The sequence below is a fragment of the Hyla sarda genome, chromosome 12 (assembly GCF_029499605.1).
Source record: "Hyla sarda isolate aHylSar1 chromosome 12, aHylSar1.hap1, whole genome shotgun sequence".
Taxonomy (NCBI): Eukaryota; Metazoa; Chordata; class Amphibia; order Anura; family Hylidae; genus Hyla; species Hyla sarda.
Window position 1 is genome coordinate 12,415,091 of NC_079200.1, and position 25,355 is coordinate 12,440,445.

A 25,355-nucleotide genomic window follows, 5' to 3' on the forward strand; every position below is an offset into this window, starting at 1 on the left:
GCGGTGATGGTAGCGATCGCACTCACGGGGAGCACATGTGACACTAGTGGGCACAGGGACAGGGTAACGGGGGCGGGCGGGGCCGTGCGTGGGCCAGTGGAGCTGGACAATGCGCGCAGCCCCTGCTATCAGCGTGCTCGCTCTCGCCTGTTTGATTGACAGGCGGGAGCGAGCACCGCAGTGCCTGAATTTCGACTCATTGCCAGGCTTAAATGAGTCGAAATTCAGTAGTGACGTTACTGCCGAATGCATTCGGCCACTAGACCGAATTTAAAAGTGATTTTAAACTTATTTAAAATCACTTTTTTAAATTAAAGTATATTAGAGATATGTTGTAGTACTTAAGTACTACAACATATCAATTTTTATTCTTCGTGACAGTGCCCATTTAATGTAAAAAATATTAAATAAAGTTTTTTGGAGTTTTTTGTTACTTTGTTTTCTACTAAAGGGCTTACCCTGGGACACTTCTTCTGTCTGTGCTTTTTCAATTCCCGGTTAAGCACCTGCACCCTCTATAACAAAGCATGGCATGTGCACATGTCAGACTAACATCACAATGTCACTGCAGTAATGTCTGGCATGTGTTCTTTTGGTTCTCAGTTGTTCTATAGTTTTGATTCGCTCCCAAGGCTTTTCTAAGAGATAAGGTCCTAGTTATAGGTCAGATTTTAGAGCCCCCGTCTAGTAATGGAAAATGAGGAGCTAGATAAGACTCCAGCGCTTTGTTCCTTGCCAGATTTTATACAGTGTAATCCCCAGAGATCAGAGTGGCATAGGTTGGCTATTACCAGGATGGAAATACTCCATCAAGTGAGATTTAGGGATTGGTAGATAAAGGGTTTGACAGGTGAAGTACAACAGCTGAATGGGTGACGTAAAGTCATTGTCTTTCTGGTTAGCGCAGGACCCCGTCCCACTATGGACATGATGGTACCGCTTCCTGAATATGTAACCTGTGGAGTCAACATCCATGTATAAACAGAGTGATGGCGTCATATAGGAGGGGTAGACTCCATTGTTGGATGCAGTTTATTTTAATGACCATAGAGAAATATTCTTAAAGAAGCATGTGTCCCATGTGTCCCAGTAGGCGAATGTGACTCCTGCACTGATTGGCTAAGCCGCGCACACCCTTCGCATACTCTCGGCTACAGGGACACAGTTTTCTCCATCCCTGCTCACTCTGACTCCATCCACGCTCACTCTGACTCCATCCCCGCTACCTGCTTGCTCTTTCACCGCAGGGACAGGGACACAGTTTTCTGCATCCCTGCTGTCTCAGCCCCCAGTCACCGCAGGATGAGAGCACAGCCAGAAGGGACACCAGTTTTCTCCATCCATGCAGGCGGAACACAAGTTGCCTCGCTCCCGCCACCTCCGCACATACAATGGGGCACAGGTAGAAGAACGCTACACAGCCTTTCTCCTGTCCGTGCCGCACATCTATCATCCTTCAGCGCCGCACATCTATCATCCTCCAGCGCCGCACATCTACCACCCGCCAGCGCTGCACATCTACCACCCACCTACCACACATCTACCACCTCCAGCACCGCACATCTACCACCTGCCAGCGCCACACATCTACCACCCTTCAGCGCCGCACATCTACCACCCGCCAGCGCGCACATCTACCACACATCTACCTCCTCCAGCACCGCACATCTACCACCTGCCAGCACCACACATCTACCACCCTTCAGCACTGCACATCTACCACCCGCGCCACACATCTACCGCCCTCTAGCTGTTGCAAGACTACTTCTCCCAGCAGATACGCACAGTACGCACATGCTGAGGGTTGTAGTCTTGAAACAGCTAGCGGGCAGGTAGTAGATGTGCATCGCAAGCAGGTGGGAGAAAGGCTTTGGAATGAAAGGGAGTGGGGAAGGAGAAATTCTCGCTGTGAGAGAGTAAGTAGGTAGCAGGAATGGAGTAAGAGGGAGCGGGGATGGAGAAAAATGATTCCTCAGACACTCTTTTTCTTCATTACACCGGGAATTTTTTTGCCTATATAGAACAACATAAGCTATTAGAGAAATATGTAGAGATTATTGTGTATGTCTTTTGCTTACCTCTTTTTGCTCATGTGGCAGGCATGGGATAGACTCCACTTTACTTTGCAAATATACAATATATGAATTCTATAATGCAGCCTATATTTCCTATGAATCCTCTGGCTGAGGATCAGGTGTTTGATCACTCTAGCTGGTCATCTAATTAGACTAGTTATAGAGGTCAACCAGGTGAACTAATTAGACTTGGGTTGGGGCCAATTCACATTACATTTTCTTATTCATGGTCTATACACACATACAGTATTCTGCGCAGATTTGATGCTCAGGATTTTCTGCGGCAGATCTCAATGTAAACTGACTGAACACAGCTTGAAATCCTGCGCATCAAATCTGCACAGAATACTGTACGTGTGAATAGACCATGAATAAGAAAATGCAATATAAATGTAATGTGAATTGGCCCCAACCCAATAGACCCTCAAAGTGCATGTTTTTGAGAAATATTGACCTGTTATCAAAATTATGGTGTTCACATTTTGAACCTTTACCGTCACTTTCACGCGCTTTTTACAGCATTTTTGCTGGGATTTTTCAAAATTGTGGTGAAAATTACAATTTTTTTCTGTGATTTGCGCAAATGTGATGCGAGATCTACAAGCTGCTGGAGAGGATGATGTTATCTTGTAGTTTACAGGAAATCAAGCCCTGAACTGACATCCTGTTATCACCATTAGGCACTGGAAGATTTGAAGAATCAGACTTGTGATCACACAAGTTAGAATAATAGAACACATGGATGCAGCTGTGCTGGAATTAAACAAATGGCACTGTAGGACTAGACATAGTGGGGGAGATTTATCAAAACCTGTCCAGAGGAAAAGTTGCTGAGTTGCCCTTAGCAACCAATCAGATCGCTTCTTTCATTTTTTAAAACTAAGATTTGTAGAAAATTTGTAGAGACACGGCGCCTTCTTGTGGTAGATGGATGGAAAAAAGGATAAAAACTAGCCCAGGTGTATACCAAAAAAGGCTATTTTTATTCAGGATGCAACTTAAAAGTTTCGAACCCGGACCGGGTTCTTCGTCAGGCAAGTGGATTACAAACAGAGGTGGCGGCAAATTAAAATATCCAGTCCAGCCGACTGCTACCGGGTCATGGGGTCACGGTCAGCTGGAGGTTACAACTTAAAATTAGCATACAACAATAAAGTTGGCATAAAATAACAATGGTCGTAGTGTTAAAAAGATCAAAACATTAAAACAGCTAGAAAGTATTACGTTTTGAGTGCTTTAAGTAATTTGAGTGCAGTATTGATCTCGGGTTCTCTTTTTGATGCTGTTGAGTCAGGTGGACATCGCAAGCAGTTCCAGGTGTGTATATTTGGAACTAACCTTGTAGGTTAGTTAGTTTAATTAAGGGATGCAGTTTTGTTACCTAGTACATATGTAGGTTGTTGGAGTCGCATGATTGCACATTGGGAGATATAGATCGCATGGTTATACAATTATGCGCACTTCTGATTGTATATATTAGGCTTTTTCTTTGGTTTGTGGTTGAAAAGTAATTTATAGTTCATGTGTGGCTTGATAATTTGCCGCATGGTTATACAATTATGTGTATTTATACTTGTATATTTTTTCTTTATATGGTTACGTTTTTCTTTGTTGAAAAGTAATTCGGAGTTCATAGTGGCTTGATAATTTATTGGCAGCGCTGGAGACACATGAGTTTGGTCCCACTCTGGTCCGCAACTTTCCGTAGCGCAAGTAACCCGTAGCACGGGGTGGCCTGTTAATTTTCGGCAGCGCTGGAAACACATAGATTCTGTCCCACTGTGGTTCGCAGCCATCCATAGCAACGGTAACCCGGTTTGACAGTAACGGCGAATAGTACTGGTTTCCGTAGAGTGCTTGAGCGTATCGTGGTTGCTAGAGGCTTCTTTCCTTCATACGGGGATGCCAGTGTATGCCATTTATAAAACGGGTTTAACCCCTTAAGGACCGGAGGTTTTTCCGTTTTTGCATTTTCGTTTTTTGCTCCTTGCCTTTAAAAAATCATAACTCTTTCAAATTTACACCTAAAAATCCATATGATGGCTTATTTTTTGCGCCACCAATTCTACTTTGTAATGACGTCAGTCATTTTGCCCAAAAATCTATGGTGAAGCGGGAAAAAAAATCATTGTGCGACAAAATTGAAAAAAAAACGCTGTTTTGTAACTTTTGGGGGCTTCCGTTTCTACGTAGTACATTTTTCGGTAAAAATGACACCTGATATGTATTCTGTAGGTCCATACGATTAAAATGATACCCTACTTATATAGGTTTGATTTTGTCGGACTTTTGGAAAAAATCATAACTACATGCAGGAAAATTAATACGTTTAAAATTGTCATCTTCTGACCCCTATAACTTTTTTATTTTTCCGTGTATGGGGCGGTATGAGGGCTCATTTTTTGCGCCGTGATCTGAAGTTTTTAACGGTACCATTTTTGGTGTCAAAAGATATATTTATTGAAAGCAAGGAAACGGTACAGATAAGTACATTGCAATCAAAGTTAAACAGTATAAAAATACATACAACTAGTTTTGAACCTGATGTAGTCTTATTGTAGACAACAACTGGCAAATATGCCAACCAACTGGGGCCAGGATCAGTGGTACGGTACCATTTTTGCATTGATAGGACTTATTGATCACTTTTTATTCATTTTTAAATGATATAAAAAGTGACCAAAAATGCACTATTTTGGACTTTGGAATTTTTTTGCGCGCACGCCATTGACCGAGCGGTTTAATTAATGATATATTTTTATAATTCGGACATTTCCGCACGCGGTGATACCACATATGTTTATTTTTATTTTTATTTACACTGTGTTTTTTTTTTTATTGGAAAAGGGGGGTGATTCAAACTTTTAATAGGGGAGGAGTTAAATGATCTTTATTCACTTTTTTTTTTCACTTTTTTTTTGCAGTGTTATAGGTCCCATAGGGACCTATAACACTGCACACACTGATCTTCTATGTTGATCACTGGTTTCTCATAAGAAACCAGTGATCAACGATTCTGCCACATGACTGCTCATGCCTGGATCTCAGGCACTGAGCAGTCATTCGGCGATCGGACAGCGAGGAGGCAGGAAGGGGCCCTCCCGCTGTCCTGTCAGCTGTTCGGGATGCCGCGATTAGCCGCGGCTATCCCGAACAGCTCGACTGAGCTAGCCGGGAACTTTCACTTTCACTTTTAGCCGCGCGGCTCAGCTTTGAGCGCGCGGCTAAAGGGTTAATAGCGCGCGGCGCCGCGATCGGCGCTGCGCGCTATTAGAGGCGGGTCCCGGCTTCACTATGACGCCGGGCCCGCCATGATATGACGCGGGGTTACTGTGTAACCCCGCGTTATATCAGAAGAGCAGGACCAATGACGTACCGGTACGTCATTGGTCCTTAAGGGGTTAAGAAGGTTTGTATAATCTTCTGTGTCATATTTTGCTTACTCCTTGTAGGTGTCTTGAAACCGGTGGACACTTACATTATCATACAGGGATGTCAGTTATTGTTATTAGGTAGTCCCTCTGTGGTATCTTGTGTCCGATGGAGACTTTCTTTGTGGAGATACCGGTGTCAGGCGATGGTGGACAGAATTTGTAAAGAATTGCAGACATGCCGTTGTCAGGCATTGATACGTGATAGGAAGGGGGGGGGAGGGCAGGGGTTTGGGAAAGAGGGGGGGGGGAAGTAGATAAGATGAGAGGTTCAATAATAATTAAATAATGGTTTGTGCAAGCCGGTTTGTGCATGTTTCTGAAATAATGTCGATGGGGGTTACTCCGATGGGTTCAGGAATGGTGGGATGAAATATAGAGCAATGTCGAGAGAGACCATGTAATTGAAATTTTTTCTTGATGTTTTGCCTGTGTTTATTAATTCTGCAGTGGAGAGGTTGGATTGTTCTGCCTACATATTGTAGACCACAGCTGCAATCTATAAGATAGATGATGTATGATGACAGACAGGTGAGCCTGTGTTTCAGTTGATGTTGGGGGCTAAAAGATTTTTGAGGGTAGGGGCTCTACGGAAAGTGATCTGTGGCTCATTCGGAATTTTACCTTTCAGGTGGATGTCATTCATATCATCAAGATATGCCAGTTCTTTTTCAGAGCTGCCCGGATTTTACCTGCAGAGTCGCTGAAAGTTGTAATAAAATTGGTCTTCTGCATTTCTATGTGTTTTTCCAATCTTTCTTTGTTGATGGATTTGTTCGAAACCAGACAGTTCTCTTGGGATTTGCTGCAGACTTTTTTGAATGCTTGTTTGATGATGGGTTTAGGGTATTTCTTTTCTTTGAATCGCTTTTCCAGGATTTTGGCTTCTTGTATGAATGTATGGTTTTCTGTGCAGTTTTTTCTGATGCTCTGAAATTGGCTATAAGGTACGTTTTTCAACCATTGCTTATAATGTCCACTGTTGAATTCCAAGTAACTATTTACATCGACTGTTTTGAAAATTGTTGAAGTGACAAATTTATTTGCACTGTGGGAGATGGATAGATCCAGGAAATTGATTTTCTCCGAGCTGGCTTCCAGTGTAAATTTTAAACCCCAATTATTGCTGTTGAGGATGGTGAGGAGGGTATCCGTTGATTTGTCAGGGCCGTCCCAGATGAAGAATAGGTCATCAATGTACCTGCGGTACATGATGATATGGGGTGTGAAGGCGGGATTGTTTGTGATGAATTGGGACTCGAAGGCGCCCATGAAAAGGCTTGCATAGGCAGGTGTGACCTTCTAGCCCATCGCTGTTCCTTTGCACTGTTGATTGTATTGTATGTGAAGTAGTTATTGTGAAGTATAAAATCCAGACCTTTGATCAGAAAGTTTTTTTGTTCAGGTGGTATTGTTTCATCCAGATCCAAATTTTTTTTTAATACAGTCGAGGCCCAATTTGTGCGGAATATTGGTATAGAGGGATGTTACATCGCTTGTGACTAACTGGTAACCAGGTTTCCATGGTATGTTGAGTAGTGCTTGTATTAGCTGTGTGGCGTCCCGAAGGTAGCTAGGGAGAGCGGTCACATATGGTTGACATTATTTCAGAAACATTCACAAACCGGTTTGAGTTACTCAAAAAACGTGAGGTGTATTGGATGTACAAGCTCGAGACAATCTCCCCAAGTGGTCTTAATGAGATTGTAGAAACCATTATTTAATTATTATTGAACCACTCATCTTATCTACTCCCCCCCCTCTTTCCCAAACCCCTGCCCTTTCCCCCCCCCCCCCTTCCTATCACGTATCATTGCCTGACAACGGCATGTCTGCAATTCTTTACAAATTCTGTCCACCATCGCCTGACACCGGTATCTCCACAAAGAAAGTCTCCACCGGACACAAGATACCACAGAGGGACTACCTAATAACAATAACTGACATCCCTGTATGATAATGTAAGTGTCCACCGGTTTCAAGACACCTACAAGGAGTAAGCAAAATATGACACAGAAGATTATACAAACCTTCTTAAACCCGTTTTATAAATGGCATACACTGGCATCCCCGTATGAAGGAAAGAAGCCTCTATCAACCACAATACGCTCAAGCACTCTACGGAAACCAGTACTATTCGCCGTTACTGTCAAACCGGGTTACCGTTGCTATGGATGGCTGCGAACCACAGTGGGACAGAATATATGTGTCTCCCGCGCTGCCGAAAATTAACAGGCCACCCGTGCTACGGGTTACCTGCGCTACGGACGGTTGCGGACCAGAGTGGGACCAAACTCATGAGTTATCAAGCCACCCATGAACTACAAATTTCTTCAACAAAGAAAAACTTAACCATATAAAGAAAAAATATACAAGCATAAGTACGCATAATTGTATAACCATGCGATCTATATCTCCCAATGTGCAATCATGCGATTCCAACAAGCTACATATGTACTAGGTAACAAAACTGCATCCCTTAATTAAACTAACTAACCTACAAGGTTAGTTCCAAATATACACACCTGGAACTGCTTGCGATGTCCACCTGACTCAACAGGATCAAACAGAGAACCCAAGATCAACACTGCACTCAAATTACTTTCAAAGGGTACTCCGCCCCTGGCATCTTATCTCCTATCCAAAGGATAGGGGATAAGATGTTAGATCGCCACAGTCCCACTGCTGGGGACCCCGGGGATCGCCGCTGCGGCACCCCGCCATCATTACTGCACAGAGCGAGTTCGCTCTGTGCGTAATGACAGGCGATACAGGGGCCGGAGCAGCGTGACATCATGGCTCTGCCCCTCATGACATCACGGCCCATCCCCTTAATGCAAGTCTATGGCAGGGGGCGTGACGACCGCCATGCCCCCTCCCATAGACTTGTATTGACGGGGGCGGGCCGTGACGTCACGAGGGGCAGAGCCGTGACGTAACGATGCTCCGGCCCCTGTATTGCCCGTCATTACGTGCAGAGCGATCTCGCTCTGTGCAGTAATGATAGCGGGGTGCTGCAGCAGCGATCCCCGGGGTCCCCAGCAGCGGGACATCGGCGATCTGACATCTTATCCCCTATCCTTTGGATAGGGGATAAGATGTCTAGGGGCAGAGTACCCCTTTAAAGCACTCAAAACGTAATACTTTCTAGCTGTTTTAATGTTTAGCAGTCGGCTGGACTGGATATTTTAATTTGCCGCCACCTCTGTTTGTAATCCACTTGCCTGACGAAGAACCCGGTCCGGGTTCGAAACTTTTAAGTTGCATCCTGAATAAAAATAGCCTTTTTTGGTATACACCTGGGCTAGTTTTTATCTTTTTTTTCCACCAATCTACCACAAGAAGGCGCCGTGTCTCATCCAAATTTTCTACAAATCTTAGTTACATTTTACCGGACCTGCCAGTCACGGTTAAGTACGCAGAGGCAGCCACTTACTCACCAGCACCGGTGATACCACTCGGAGTTCGGTTTCGTGTAAGCCTGCATGCACATCGAGGTGTTGTGTCCTCAGCGCAACAGGACACGGTAAGGTGCATTAACTTACACTTGCTCATCATAATTACCAACAGTATTACACTACGAGCGCGCCTCTTTCTTTCCTTTTCTTCATTTTTAAAAAGGCCTTTGAAAAATTATAGAAGCATCGTATTGGTTGCTATGGGCAACTCAGCAACTTTTCCTCTGGACAGGTTTTGATAAATCTCCCCCAGTAGGTGTGCATGGTATAGATGTAATGGGGTTTTGGGGGGTGTTCACCTTTATCCCTGTGGTCCCTTACCCTATGTAATCTCTCTGTGCTCGACAGGCCGATCCTGAGCCTCCACTACCTGGGAGCTGAGGAAACATATTTGCAGCACTGCCCCCACCTAATGTATCATCCAGGGTGTGCATGTGTGGTCCAGTTGGGAACATATTTAAGAAAACAATAAGACTGACACAAAGCTAACTTGAAACTAACTTTGTATTGCATAAAGGAAAACAGCCATGCCCATACATAACATAGCAAACACTGAGGTATAGTATAGCACGAAATCAGACAAATACAATGGCCCTTATTTACTAAGAGTGTTGTGTAGGTTTCTTTGTGAGTTTTAATTCCCTTCAATTTATTTTCCACTGTATTTACTAAGGTTTCCCTACATTTTGCTTTTTTTTTTACACATGGCTCTGATCTGTCTGGTTTTCCTCAGCTCAAATACACCACATTTTATGTGGAAACCTTAGTAAATATGTTGGGTTTTTGTGACAATGTCGGGAACACGACCCCTTTTTGGAGCTTTCCTGCTACCAGCACTAGATCTTGTTCAACATGCTAGAAGATCCTTTAAGCTGCTGCAGGCACTCTTTGAAACAGGATCCCTCTGTGTCCTCTCTCCCTGCTTTCTCTATTTGAACTGAAAAATCCAAGAAGGCTACAAGCACATGTCCACAAAACTCCTCCTTCCCCAGCTTTAGTAATTGTTCCATTTATTTGCTTGTGTACCATCTACTGGACACTTTATGTAATTGCGGGATAATACACAACAATATTCCCAAGGGGCTACATAAGCAAAAATAAAAATAAAAACAAACAGGGTACTTCTTTAACCCTAAATATACCCTGCTTTCATCAAGCTACCTGATTACCCTGCTGTCCTAATTTGCCGCAACAACCGTGAAAGATGTAGTGCTGGGCTTGCACTTTTCCTGTGAATGGAATTTTGATACTGGTATGATAAAACCAGTGTTCCCAAACCAGGGTGTATCCAGCTATTGCAAAACTACAACTCCCAGCATGCCCGGACAGCCTTAGGCATCAGGGGTGTGGAAATAAAAAAAAAAATACTTGTCCAAGGGACTAAAGCGGAACACAATCTACTTGTCCCTCAAGAAAATCCACTTGTCCTGGTAGATAAAATAATTTCAACCAAAATCGTACGATCCCCCCCCACTAGACCACCAGGGATGGATATAAGATCCTTTAGACACTGCAGTCAACTTTGACATCGGTGATCTAATGGTTTAATAGCGGCCACGGTGATCGCAGCATGCCAGGCTATTAGCGGTGGGAGAGCTGTAGCTCCTTTTACGCCCGAGCCAAGCCCAGAAAAGTCTAGATATAACTTTTTTATCACCTTATAAAAAAAATTCTCATATGAAGACCAAATATTAGCAATTCTGGACTATTATTTACATTTACACCGTTCACCGCACAGTTTAATTAACATATTTTAATAGCCTGGACATTTCCACATGCAGCGATACCACTTATGTTTATTTTTGTACATTATTTTTATTTAAAGAAAATTGGAAACTTTTATTAGTAAGGGGCTTATTCACATATATACGCACTTTTTAAAATATTTTAATCACTATTTTTCAGTCTCAATAGGGATTTATGTGTTACTGGGGGGTGTTCTGCTTCTACAGTTTATGTGCTACATTTTGTGTCAGAAAATGCAGGAAGTTGCATTTAGTTACTAGATACTACAACTCCCAGCATGCCCTGATGGAGCCTATGGTTGTGTGGGTGTTGCAGCATGTTGCACTGTATAGTAGTACAGTTAAGGTTATTGTGTAACATGGTGGGAGTTGTAGTTTTGGTTTGTGTCAGCTGCAGAGCCATAGTCTGTGTCAAGGAATACTGGGAATTGCAGTTAGTAACTACAACACCCAGCATGCCCTGATACAGCCTATGACTCTGGAGCTTACCGGAACCAAAACTGCAACTCCCAGCATGTTACACTTTATAGTTCTACTGTTTAGGTTATGGTGCAACATGCTGGCAGTTGTAGTTTTGGTTCGACCGTGTTTGCGTGCATCCGTGGGGCTCTTGGTCAGCAGGTGAGTATGAAGGGGGGTGGGATTCTGATGGTTCAATTTAGTGCGGGTGACCAGAAGCCACTAAAAATAATTAGATGGCACAACTGGCGACCCCCCCCCCGAGACACGAGCCCTTGGGCACTGCCCTAATGCCCGACGTGACAGTCTGCTCCTATACAGAACATTCATGCATACACATATCATACATGCACCAGCCACTGCCCCCATATCATACATACACACACACACACCCGCCACTGCCCCCCCACATAATACATTACATACACACATACACTCACACCATACATATACACCATACATATGCACACATACACCCGCCGCTGCCCACCCCACATCATACATCACATACATACACACATCACACTTAGACATACATCATACACACATTATACATTACATACACATCACACATAGACAGACATCATACACACATCATACATTACATACACATCACACATAGACAGACATCATACACACATCATACATTACATACACATCACACATAGACAGACATCATACACACATCATACATTACATACACATCACACATAGACAGACATCATACACACAACATACATTACATGCACATCACACATAGACAGACATCATACACACATCATATATACACAGACATCATACACACATAGACAGACATCATACACACATCATACATTACATACACATCACACACAGACAGACATCATACACACATCATACATTACATACACATCACACACAGACAGACATCATACACACATCATATATACACAGACATCATACACACATCATATATACACAGACATCATACACACATCATACATTACATACACATCACACATAGACAGACATCACACATACACTCACACCATACATACACCTGCCGCTGCCCCCCCCCATCATACATTACATACATACACACATACACTCACACCATACACTCACACCATACATACACCTGTGGCTGCCCCCCCCCATCATATATTACATACATACACTCACACCATACATATACACCATACATACACCTGCCGCTGCCCCCCCATCATACATTACATACATACACACATTACACATACACTCACACCATACATACACCTGCCGCTGCCCCCCCCATCATACATTACATACATACACACATCACACATACACTCGCACCTTACATACACCTGCCGCTGCCCCCCCCATCATACATTACATACATACACACATCACACATACACTCACAGCATACATATACAACCACCCTTCCTGCCGCCTGCATTCTCGGTCTCCTCACCTGAGCCGGCCATGAGTGGACATCAGAAGTGTAGTCACACTGCCGGTGTGAGGTGAGATTTCCGTCTCCCCCCCCCCCCGCTCTGTGTTTTCCCGGTGCAAACTAGCAACCTCCCCGTGGTGGATTAGGTCCTGTGGAGACAGAGCAGGGGGAGGGGGAGGGATAGAGCTGTGTGCGGGGGATGGAGCTGTGTACAGAGTTGTGCTCCTCCTTTCTCTCACCCTGCTGTGTCTTCTGACCTGCGTCCTCCATCCTCCGGGAGGAGAGATAAGGGGGCTCTGCGGTCAGCTGGAGGCCGCCACCCCCTCCATACACCCTGACCGCCGGTGTGAGGTGCATACTTGCATCGGCTCCTGCGCCTCACACCGGCTTTAAAGAAAAATAAGGGGGACATCGGTCTGTCCCTGCTCGCCCGATACAGGGATAAATCTATGAACAATTCACCTGCCCGGCGCCCAAAACTACTTGTCTCGGGCATCGGGCGATAGGATTTCCACATCCCTGGGGCATGCTGGGAGTTGTAGTTTTACAACAGCTGGAGGCACCCTGGTTGGGAAAAACTGGACTATACCATGAGCTGTTTAAAGAATGTAAATATGATTCTCTTACTCTTCGACAAAACTCTTTAGGAAATTGGATCTTATCACGTCATAAAACATTTACCGTATTTTTCGCCGTATAAGACGCACTTTTTCTTCCCCAAAACTGGGGGGAAAAAGTCGGTGCGTCTTATACGGCGAATACACCCCTATCGCGGTGGTCCCTGCAGCCATCAACGGCCGGGACCCGCGGCTAATACAGGACATCACCGATCACGGTGATGCCCTGTATTAACCCTTCAGACGCGGCGATCAAAGCTGACCGCCGCGTCTGAAGGGAAAGTGACACTAACCCGGCTGTTTGGTCGGGCTGTTCGGGACCGCCGCGATTTCACCGCGGCGGTCTCGAACAGCCCGACTGAATAGCCGGGTTAGTGCTTGCAGGACACCGGGGGGGACCTTACCTACCTCCTCGGTGTCTTCTCCGTTCAGGGATCCCCTGTATGGCCGGCGCTCTCCTTCCTCGTCATCACGTCGTCGCGTACGTGCGTCGGCGTGCGTAACGACGTGATGGCGGCGACGGAGAGCGAGGATACCCGGCCGGCAGCAGAGACGTTCCGGAGCGACGGGGACACGGCAACAGCGATGGAGCGACATCCAGGGCAGCGGTGACGGGTCCGGAGCGGCGGGGACACGTGAGTATTACCTCCTCCTGCAGTGGTCTTCAATCTGCGGACCTCCAGATGTTGCAAAACTACAACTCCCAGCATGCCCGGACAGCCAACGGCCGGTGCGTCCTATAGGACGAAAAATACGGTACCTAAAGAAATCCATAAGTTGAAAAGTGTTCCTTTTGTTTTTAGGGTGAGAGTCAATGGAACAAGATGAAGGCATGAAATGCGATATCCCTCATTGTTAGCAATATCCACGTGTCAGTATAATAGGGAGCTCTCTGGAAAGGGTAAGCCACAATGCCCGTGTTCTAGATAACTTACATAGCATTCTCAATTAGTACCTCTGCAAACATGTCTGCAGTCAAGCGCGTCCTATTGTACCACCATTAAACCCCCTGTCTGCACCGAGATCCTAGAGTGACCTTTGTACATGGTAATAATCCTCTCTCCTTTTCTCTACAATTCCATCCGTGCGCTGAATGCACACTGTATTTTTATTGGTTAAACATCACTAAATTAAGTTTTCCAGTTTAGAAAATCCAAGACGGCTAGGAGCACATGTCCACAAAACTCCTCCTTTCCCAGCTTTAGTCACTGCTCCAATTATTTGCCTGTGTAGTCCAACATATACTGGTCTCTTCATGTATTTGCAGGATAATAAACAACAATAATCCCGGGGGGGTTATATAGGCAAAAAAACAACAACAACAACAATGGAGTGCTTCTTTAACCCAGGTGTCTGTCTGTCAGTCAAACTCGAAGTTCACCCAGCTTTGGGCAGGCTTCGCAGTTATCCTTGTCCGTGATCTTCATCTTTGTTCAGAATAAGAGTATGTTCACACGGCATATTTTTTGCGGTATGTCCACCCGGAAATTTTTTGGCGGACATTACGCAGACATTACCAAGAATAAATTCTTTCTGAGGTGTAAAATGTTCACACAGTAGAATGTTCACCCGAAAAATTTCCGGCCAGATATTCCGTAGGCAGTGGGCACTGGCAGAACATGCCAGCGCTGGAACCGCTCAGAAATGTGCCGTGCAGCAGAATCCAATTTAAAAAATGGGATGGTGTTTCCAAACAGAATTTTTTTTTTTTGCTGCATCCGCACGGAATTTCTGCCATGTAAACGAGACCTAGTATTAGGAATAGAGTTTGCTCATCTAAGCTCAGTATATGACAGCTGTGTATTGTGCTCACTTTCTACACGGTGAGTACAGGTTGCTACCAGCAGCCGGAACTCATTGCTGATCAGTGCTCATTGCTGATCAGTGATCAGTTCATTATTAACCCTGTTTGTTATTAAAGGAGATGTCCGGTGCGGACTTTTCCTATTCCATTCCGCCCGGGCTGCAAAAAAAGAGAAAACAAACTTCCACTTACCTTCCTACGTTCCCCCGGAGCTCCGCAACAGCTGATCGGGCTGTCTACTTCCTACTTAGCCCGATACGTCACACGGCGCTTCAGCCTATCATCGGCCGCAGCGATGTCCCGCCTCGGCCGGGGAAAGGCTGAAGCGCCGTGTGACGTACCGGGCTAAGGAAAGTAGGTAGTAGACAGCCCAGCCGACCGAGCAGCTGTTGCGGAACTCCGGGCGAATGTAGGAAGGTAAGTGAAAGTTTGTTTTCTCTTTTTTTTTCCACCGGACATCTCCTTTCATTCTTTAGGTGCTGGGGTTTTGGGAGGTTTGGTTGGGACTGCCGCATTGTAAGTCTATGTAGCCTCTTTTCTGCAATGAGACTGATTCGGCAGCAAACTGGGGAATAAAGTGCAGCACTGAGACCCTGACCAACCGAAACTGGTTAACATGTCAGCAGTTGTGTTTTTTTTATATGTTTGTTTTAGTTTTTTTGTTTTTTATGACAGTAACACTTTAAGGATTGTGACAATTATTTTTTTTTAATTTGTTTTTTCTCCTTTTCTCGCCATAAGAGAGCTTGTTATTCACAAGACCAATTGTACTTTGTACAATGACATTTTTAATAACATTTGCTGAAACTGAAAAAAAAATATTTGTAAGGTGAAACGGAAGGAAAAGAAAAAAAAAATCAACAATTTAGTTAATGGGTGGGTTGTTAGTTTTTATGCCATTCATTATGCAGTAAAACTTGCATGTTATCTGTATTCTTCAGATCAGTATGACTACAATTAGGCCAAAGTAAAAAAGAAAAAAATCAAGAACTTTTTCTGGGGATTTGAAGAGACCCAAAAAGCACAATTTTGCCCTTTGCTATTTTTCCCCCCATATTTGCCATTCACTGTGTGAGATCAATAATGTAATATTTCTGCTGTTGGAAGTACCAAACTTTTTTTTTTTTAATATGAATTTTTATTATGGGGAGGATATTGTATTTTATTAATTTTTAGCCTTTTTGTTATTAGCTCCTATAGAAGACCTGTATGAGCAATCGATTTGATTGCTCATATAGATCAATGTAATATTATAGTATTATAATAATCTCTTCTACCATCACTTATATCAGGCAATAACAGGAACCCAGTTATGGCAGCCATCGAGGCCTATTACAAACTCCGGGCTGCCATGACAATGGATCCAACCCCTATAACACCAATGACTGTCAGATGTAAAAACTTTTTATATGAGTGTTCCCCATCGTAGCGAGGGACAAATGGGTAGCGGAGGTGGGACCCCTTACTGATGATCAGTGGACGGACATTCTGGAGACTGTGCCTCTGCTTTCGCTTAGTGAACCTAACCGTTTATCTCAATTGTATCTTATCCATAGGGTGTATCGTACACCGGCATTTTTGTATAAGATAGGATGGCGCTCCAACTCTACATGCCTCAGATGTTCAATGGACGATGCTGACTTACTACACATGTTTTGGGGTTGTAGGGAATTGGGGGAGTTCTGGCGTGAGATTGTGGCCCTGATTCAAAGGGTGTTTTCCATTGCTATCCCACTGACTCCCTGTATTGTGTGTGCTGGGACGGCGGTGCTGTCCTTGGCGTCCAACGCATTCTATACCAGGCGTGCAAGGTCATTGCTTCGCACTGAACCCATGCGGCTCCTCCCACGATACAGGAATTTATAATTAGGATGAATGCCATTATCAGGTTGGAGAGAGGGGTGTATTTGAAACATAATGCACTGGCTAAATTTGAGCGGATCTGGGGGCAATGGCTTGATACATCGGGCGTACCCACAGCCATTCTTCTACAATTGTGCAGGGGTCCTATGCATGCCTTCTTTTCTGCTGGCTCTACTTAGTCATATCACTACTTGTGGGATGGGAAAGAGTTTCTATGTATTTTGATGTTTCACTCTTGTACCTCTCCTTTGTCCCCATTTGATGCTAGGTCTTTCCTACCTCCCTTTTATGTTTCACCTCTCCTATGACTATTGTTTCCTCCTTGCTCCTTCATCGGCCGGACTTTTCTGCTTCCCCTTTTTTTTTTTTTTTGTGTTTATCTCCTTTTCTTTTTGATGACTAGGTGTCTCCCCAGGGCATCTCAATTCGGTATAACCTTTGGTACATCTTGTAGAGAGAATTCTTGCTGTATCTGATTTACCCTTACACATGACGCTGCACACAAATGTTTGTTGTGGTTTACAGCTTATTTTTTTATTTTTTTTTGTGTATATATTATTTTTTTTATTTTATTTTATGATGCCTCAACACTGCGGATATGTGATTACAAGATTGTATATTACACAGCTCCTGTGGTCAGCAGCCTCTGGTTTCCTGATGGTTTAAGGTTTGATAGATATTCTGGAACTAGGCTGCTTGCTTGAGGTTTCTCTAATATCTTTTTTGTTCCTGTGAAGCAGGATAAAAAGTGTTAAATAAAAACGATCTGATTTAAAAAAAAAAAAAATTTTTATATGTTGTACATCTTGGCAAAACAATAGTTTTTCTAATATACTTCTATTAAAAAAATTCACATTTTATTAAAGAAAACTGTGTTTGAAAATCCCACCTCTAGGGGTCCCCATACCTCCTGGGACACTGATGAGTCCCACAGCAGCATGAGGGTGTCCAAGGGTCATGGACACGAGATGGCTGATTGACAAGGCTGCAGGAAGAACACAGCCTGCAGCAACACTGCTGTAATGCAGAGTTTTACCAAACATGTGCCTCCAGCTGTTGTAAAACTACTACTCCAAGCATGCCTGGACACTCAAAGGATGTCTGGGCATGCTGGGAGTTGTAGTTTTGCAAAAGCTGATGACACACAGCTGAAGGCAACACTGCTTTAAAAAAGAGTTTCATTGAATTCAACGGGATTCTGCTGCGCTGTGCACAGGGCGGAATTTCCGTGCCAGATGAGATTTTGCAGTCCTATTCAGACAGAATTATTTTGGTCTCATATTTTGTGGACCTCCGTGGGGGAATCCCATTTAAATCAATGGGGCTTGAATTTTAGATAACACAGAATTCCGCAGCAATTTAAGTGAAATTTCTCCAGAATTTCTCCAGAATAGCGTCAATTCGACCACGTGAACATGGCCTTACAGTTGCTCGTGTGGTTCTGCCTGAACAATAGTTGAACCATATAAAGGCTCTGTAAACGGGCCTAGATCTACGGCGCTCATTTACAGAAATAGGATGGCCCAGACAAAATCTAGGAGTCAGTGAAAGTCACCTAAGATGGTATTACAGGCAGATTTTGTTACTGCAACTGTTTTACAATGGATCAGTCTTTTATATATCATTATACAGTGATTACAATGGCCTCAACATACAATAGTTTCAACATACAATGGTCTTTTCTGGACCATCGTAAGTTGAAACCAGACTCAACATACAATGATACGGACAGTCCAGATCTGTGAAACGTGTCAATGGCTGGAAGAACCGACCAATCAGAATGGGCATTCACTGGTAAAACCCCTGTATTACTGCAGTACATGCACTGACTGGTGTCTGGTAGCGCCCCCTACAGTACAGGGAGGTATTACATTTTCTGCACTCTTTACCTGTATTACTGAAGTGTATGCACTGACTGGTGTCTGGTAGCGCCCCTACAGTACAGGGAGGTATTACATGTTCTGTACTCTTTACCTGTATTACTGAAGTGTATGCAGTGACTGGTGTCTGGTAGCGCCCCCTACAGTACAGGGAGGTATTACATGTTCTGTACTCTTTACCTGTATTACTGAAGTGTGTGCACTGACTGGTGTCTGGTAGCGCCCCCTACAGTACAGGGAGGTATTACATGTTCTGTACTCTTTACCTGTATTACTGAAGTGCATGCACTGACTGGTGTCTGGTAGCGCCCCCTACAGTACAGGGAGGTATTACATGTTCTGTACTACTCTTTACCTGTATTACTGAAGTGCATGCACTGACTGGTGTCTGGTAGCGCCCCCTACAGTACAGGGAGGTATTACATGTTCTGTACTCTTTACCTGTATTACTGAAGTGCATGCACTGACTGGTGTCTGGTAGCGCCCCCTACAGTACAGGGAGGTATTACATGTTCTGTACTCTTTACCTGTATTACTGAAGTGCATGCACTGACTGGTGTCTGGTAGCGCCCCCTACAGTACAGGGAGGTATTACATGTTCTGTACTACTCTTTACCTGTATTACTGAAGTGTATGCACTGACTGGTGTCTGGTAGCGCCCCCTACAGTACAGGGAGGTATTACATGTTCTGTACACTTTACCTGTGCCAGGGTTAGCTGCTCCTTTGGACACCAGATGAGGGCGGCTCCATGATACTTTTTTAGGACATTGTGTGTACTGTACAGGACCCCGAAGAAGCTCCTGTCCTCTACATAGACCAGTGTTTCCCAAGCAGGGTGGCCCCAGCTGTTGCAAAACTACAACTCCCAGCATGCCCGGACAGCCTTTGGCTTTCCGGGCATGCTGGGAGTTGTAGTTTTGCAACAGCTGGAGGTTCCCTGCTTGGGAAACACTGACATAGACAGTGATTTACAGCTCCCAGCAGATCTTTCTTACTTTTATATGTAAGGATTTGCTTTATCTGTATTAGTCATCTACTTATTTTTATTTAATTCTCACTTTTTCCTATTTTTTGGATGACATTTTGGTGCCTTTAGAACCAATTACCAGGTTTCCATAGAGTTCTGGTCTCAACATACAATAGTTTCAACATACAATGGTCGTCCCGGAACCAATTAATATTGTAACTTGAGGGACCACTGTACTGTGTATTCTTGGACGTGACACCAGATGACATCACAGTCATATATAGCGATGTCATAGCTCAGCAGCCATTTGGTACAGAACTCTAGTTTGAAGATTGTCTATTTGTAGCGAGACAATTGAAGATTATGAGAGAATGTATAAATAGTCGGCCAGCTGGCACCGTCTGTACACACAAGGCTATTGTCTGATTTTGTTATTTTATTTCGGGTCTTGGGACATATGGGACATGGATATAAGTAAACCATCTTTATAGAGTTTCTGTCAGCCCAAATTTTTTATATTTAAAATATAAATGTTCTCTTCTAAATTCCTACTATACTGGGTAACCGCAGTAGGGTTTCGCAGTTTTGCAATTACAAAATAAACCTCCTGTTTTTACATTAATATTTTAATTGTGAGATGAAACGAAACTTAAAGGGGTACTCGCACTGCAGGGGTCAACCACGCACCAGGTGATGTCATGCCACGTCCCCTCAATGCAAGTCTATGGGAGGGGGCGTGACGGACGTCACGCCCCCTCACATAGACTTGCATTGAGGGGGCGTAGCGTGACATCACCAGGGGGCATGACCGATCCCGCAGCGCGCACACAGGGTTTGAAACTCAATGTTCAATGCTGGCCATTTTTTATTTTATTTTTTTAAATCAACTGGTGCCAGAACGTTAAACAGATTTGTAAATGACTTCTATTAAAAAATCTTAATCCTTCTAGTACTTATTAGCTGCTGAATACTACAGAGGAAATTCTTTTTTTTTTGGAACACAGAGCTCTCTGCCGACATCATGACCACAGTGCTCTCTGCTGACACCTCTGTTCATTTTAGGAACTGTCCAGAGCAGCATATGTTTGCTATGGGGATTTTCTTCTACTCTGGACAGTTCTTTAAATGGACAGTAGATGTCAGCAGAGAGCACTGTGGTCATGATGTCAGCAGAGAGCTCTGTGTTCCAAAAAGAAAGGGAATTTCCTCTGTAGTATTCAGCAGCTAATAAGTACTGGAAGGATTAAGATTTTTTAATAGAAGTAATTTACAAATCTGTTTAACTTTCTGGCACCAGTTGATTTAAAAAAAAAAATAAAAAAAATGGCCAGCATTGAACATTGAGTTCTAAACCATGTGTGCGCGCTACGGGGGTCGGCCTCACCCCCCTGGTGATGTCACGCTACGCCCCCTCAATGCAAGTCTATAGGAGGGGGCGTGACGTCCGTCACGCCCCCTCCCATAGACTTGCATTGAGGGGGCGTGGCATGACATCACCAGGTGCGTGGCCGACCCCTGCAGTACGCACACAGTGTTTGGAACTTAATGTTCCGAACGCTGGCCAGTGGCGTATCCCTTTAAGAGTCGTTGACAAACGCGCCAATTTTCACATCCATATATTAAAATTTGCTTAAAATGTAATATTCATATACAGTGTATGGGCAAAAAAAAATAAATACAGCCCCTGCCAATGCAGTTTGCCCTTTCTTTAGATATCACTGAATTGCAGTGTGTTCTGTAACAGGAGTCACCGCGGCAAGTCCATGAAATGTCTTCCCTCCTAGATCCTCCACCATCAGCTGTGAGTGATAGTATTGAGGTGGGAGCGTTTACGAAACCACGGCAACTGCTTAAAAATCTAAAAAAAATGTTGCCAAAATAAGTATGTTTAAAAATGCCCTTATTCTGAACCTCTATAGCGTTCCTATTTTTCTTTTCCATATAAAGGGTTGTATAAGGGCTCATTTTTGCGTTCAGATTTGTTAGTCTTATTGAGGGACATTTATCAATCTTTGCTTATGTATTCTTTTTTTTCTAGTAATTTTTTCCTTACTTTTTTTTTGTGTGACTTATTTATCAACTGCTTTCAGCCTGTTGATAATTTTCTTTCACGTAAGCAATTTTTCCTTTTTTACTTTGGCAGTAGCTTTTTCTGCTCCATGTTTGAGCTGGAGTAAATTTAGTCAATTTTTAACCCTTTTTGCGCAGTTGCGACTGTCGCAGTTAATAAATACCTGACTACCCGTAGTCCATTTTAAAATTATTACTACGTAGTTAATGTTTGGAAAACTTGCTTTTCTCGCTTTCCAGTCAAAATGTCGCACGAAAAAGCACGTAGTCGCAGTTGCGACAATTTTGCGACAATTATAGTAAAGAAAACCTGACTAAACCCGTTGATAAATGTCCATAATTGTTACCAATTTTGTGTATTTGTGACCTTTTGATAACTTTTTATCCAATTTGTTTAATAGTTCGGGCTTTTTGCACATTTTTTACACTTCCTGGCACCCTTTTCCCGGTACACTTTTTTGGAAATTGGGAAAATAGGGGGGTCTATTTACATTATTTTTTTACATTTTAAGTCCCCATAGGGGACTATTTATGGCACTCTTTGGGTTGCTATTACTTTTCAGTGCCGACTTCATATTCGGAATGTCCCTTAGGATCTAAATGTACGTCCTTGTATGTTAAAGGGGTACTCCGGTGGAAAACATTTTTTTTTTAAATCAACTGGTTTCAGAAAGTTAAACAGATTTGTAAATGACATCTATTAAAAAATCTTAATCCTTCCAGTACTTATCAGATGCTGTATAATACAGAGGAAGTTCTTTTCTGTCTGTCCACAGTGCTCTCTCCTGACACACCTCTGTCCATGTCAGGAACTGTCCAGAGCAGGAACAATTCCCCATAGCAAACCTATCCTGCTCTGGACAGTTCCTGACATGGACAGAGATGTCAGCAGAGAGCACTGCGTTGCTGTATTGCATGCTGAAGGAATAAACCTTCTTTTTATTTTCCAAAATACATCCGTGTCCAAGCGGTTTTATTTTACCAAGTTCTCGGAAATTTCCACATACCTGTGACGGACTACATCTGTGACGGAGGTGAGCGCCCACAGAAGCAATTCTCTTTTTTCTCGGGACCACGGGACCGATATTCTTCCAAATACAAATGCTAGACACATAAAAAAGACATGTAAAGAACCTGCATGACCTAGGTATTTAACTTATTATTTAACTAGGTAATATCAATAAAATAAAATATTTATGTAAATATATATATATATGAAATTATTGTTACTATGAAATCTAAATTAATTCTTCTATATACGTTGAGTGTGACTAACTGATAAGACCCCCCTCGTCTAATAATATCTTAATGATACCCTACTTATATAGGTTGGATTTTGTCATACTTCAGAAAAAAAATCATAACTACATGCAGGAAAATCTAAATTAATTCTTCTATATGCGTTGAGTGTGACTAACTGATAAGACCCCCCTCGTCTAATAATATCTTTAAATATGTCTGAATCTATTTTAAGATAATCTGAAGAAAAACAGACCTAAACCATCAGGATTAGAGTAACATTTTTCTACGAGGTCTCGGCTGCACACTTCTCTATCGGGCTCCCTGCTGGTATCTCACGCACGCTAATCTACAACAACTGAACCTTTTGTACTGGTGCGGCCACCGGCCTTTGGAATCTGGGCATGTGCTAACTCTTGTCAAAATAACTCCTGGGAGATGGCAGAGGATTTGACTCTTCCTAAAGCGCCCCTGATGAGTCCGGGCCAACCTTGTGTTAAATCTACTATAGATTGTGACCAAGGAGTGGTGAGGATTAGCCAAGGAGTTATCCACACGTCTGAAGTATAAAGAGGCCGGCGGTCTTGTTTGCATCATTGACACTACACCTTACGATTGACATCTGCCATTATAAGGCCGGGTTCACACTGCAGAAACAGACAAAATCCGGCTGGAGATTCCGAGTGTGAAAAATTCCGCCAGAACATTGAACTCTGAGCGCCGACTGATTCCAGCAATGGGACTCTGCTGCATCAAAATTTCCAAATGGAATTCCGCTTGCATATTCCATAGTGTGAGCCCGGCCTTAGTCTTAGGCACTAACATGCCTCGAAGAACTAAACTGTACAGATGAGTGTTCTCCAATCAGGGACTGTTGGGCCCACCACAGGTGGCCCCCTTGGCTAGTCTAAATACTTGAGTTTTTGTGGTGCCACAGAGGTGCAAGGAATACCTGATCACTTTGTGATGCCAGGGTACCGTTAGCCTATACAAGGTCTGAGGTTGGAGACAGCTTCTCCTGGGCCAGACACGAGGAGTAAAGAAACACACAGACATCGGGTTACGAATAACTGTCTTTACTGAGCAGGGTGCAGATGTTATTTCACGCCAACAGTATGGTGCAGAGTGGAAAGGATGCAGTGTAACCCCTTGAGAGCCCTGTTGCCTTGCTGGGACTTATGGTTCTTTTCACCCAATCGATTAAAACTGACTTGATATGAGACTGAAGATTTTTCTAGGGTTCTGACAAGGTCCTGTGACCTTCTCCACCAGGCTTGAATTTCCTCTATGCGGGGGATCCCTTGCAGAATGGCTGAATAAGACCCCCGTGATCTTGCACGCAGCACCACGTTAGAATCAGTCCCCGGAGCGTGTTCGCTCTGGGTCTGATTACTGGCGATCACGGGGACGGAGCAGTGTGATGTCACGGCTCCGCCCCCGTGTGACGTCACGGCTCTGCCCCCCATGATCGCCAGTAATCAGACCCGGAGCGAACACGCTCCGGGGACTGATTCTAACGGAGTGCTGCGTGCAAGATCACGGGGGTCCCCAGCGGCGGGACACCCGCAATCAGGCATCTTATCCCCTATCCTTTTGATAGGGGATAAGATGTCTTAGCGCCGGAGAACCCCTTTAAGGGGTTCACATTGGGTAGGCAGGGTCACATGGGCTTGCACTGCTCCTCTGCTCTTAAAGTTATAACACATATAAATAACATAGAACACAGTGCTTATGAAAAATATAATAAACATTTGATAAAGTGCTTGAACAATTGAAACGCAGCAGTCAGTCACTTAGGGGGCCCAAACCTTTGCCGCAGGTCTGCCCGAGGAAGTCCGCAGCCTACAGGACAGCCTTTGGTGCTGGGACACCACAGCAGCATAGATGTCATAGCATTACTGGAACATAGATACTACAACCATTGACATATCACTAAATGGCTCTTCCTGAGGGAGTTTTGAAGTAGATGGTGCTGATATTTCAATTACTGAAGTTGCGCTCTCCTCAACCACAAAAAAACATAACGCACCAAGGAGTTGTTGGAAACTTGTTATGTGTGAAAGTAATGAGGTGATATTTTAGGTTATTACAATATTAGAGCGAAAGGATAAGTTTATAGGAAAGGAGGGGGAGATTTATCAAAACCTGTCTAGAGGAAAAGTTGCTGAGTTGCCCATAGCAACCAATCAGATCACTGCTTTTATTTTTGAAAAGGCCTCTGAAAAATTAAAAAAGGTCTCCGATTGCAATGGGCAACTCAGCAACTTTTCCTCTGGACAGGTTCTGATAAATCTGCCCCCGGGGGCTCTAATATTCTGTTGGGCG

The 25,355-nt window shown here is 43.7% G+C and overlaps 2 protein-coding genes across 2 annotated transcripts in view; one reads left to right on the forward strand and one right to left on the reverse strand.

Moving 5' to 3' along the window:
* GSS (glutathione synthetase) overlaps positions 1-25,355 on the reverse strand; it is a 175,590-nt gene that overhangs the window by 98,117 nt on the left and 52,118 nt on the right. The gene's annotated exons all lie outside the window — the stretch shown is intronic.
* Positions 1-25,355, forward strand: part of MYH7B (myosin heavy chain 7B) — a 207,982-nt gene that overhangs the window by 38,343 nt on the left and 144,284 nt on the right. Inside the window, exons 2-3 of the mRNA XM_056549301.1 lie at positions 14,009-14,106; positions 21,434-21,540. The gene's annotated coding sequence lies outside the window, so the exon portion shown is untranslated. The remainder of the gene's footprint in view (positions 1-14,008; positions 14,107-21,433; positions 21,541-25,355) is intronic.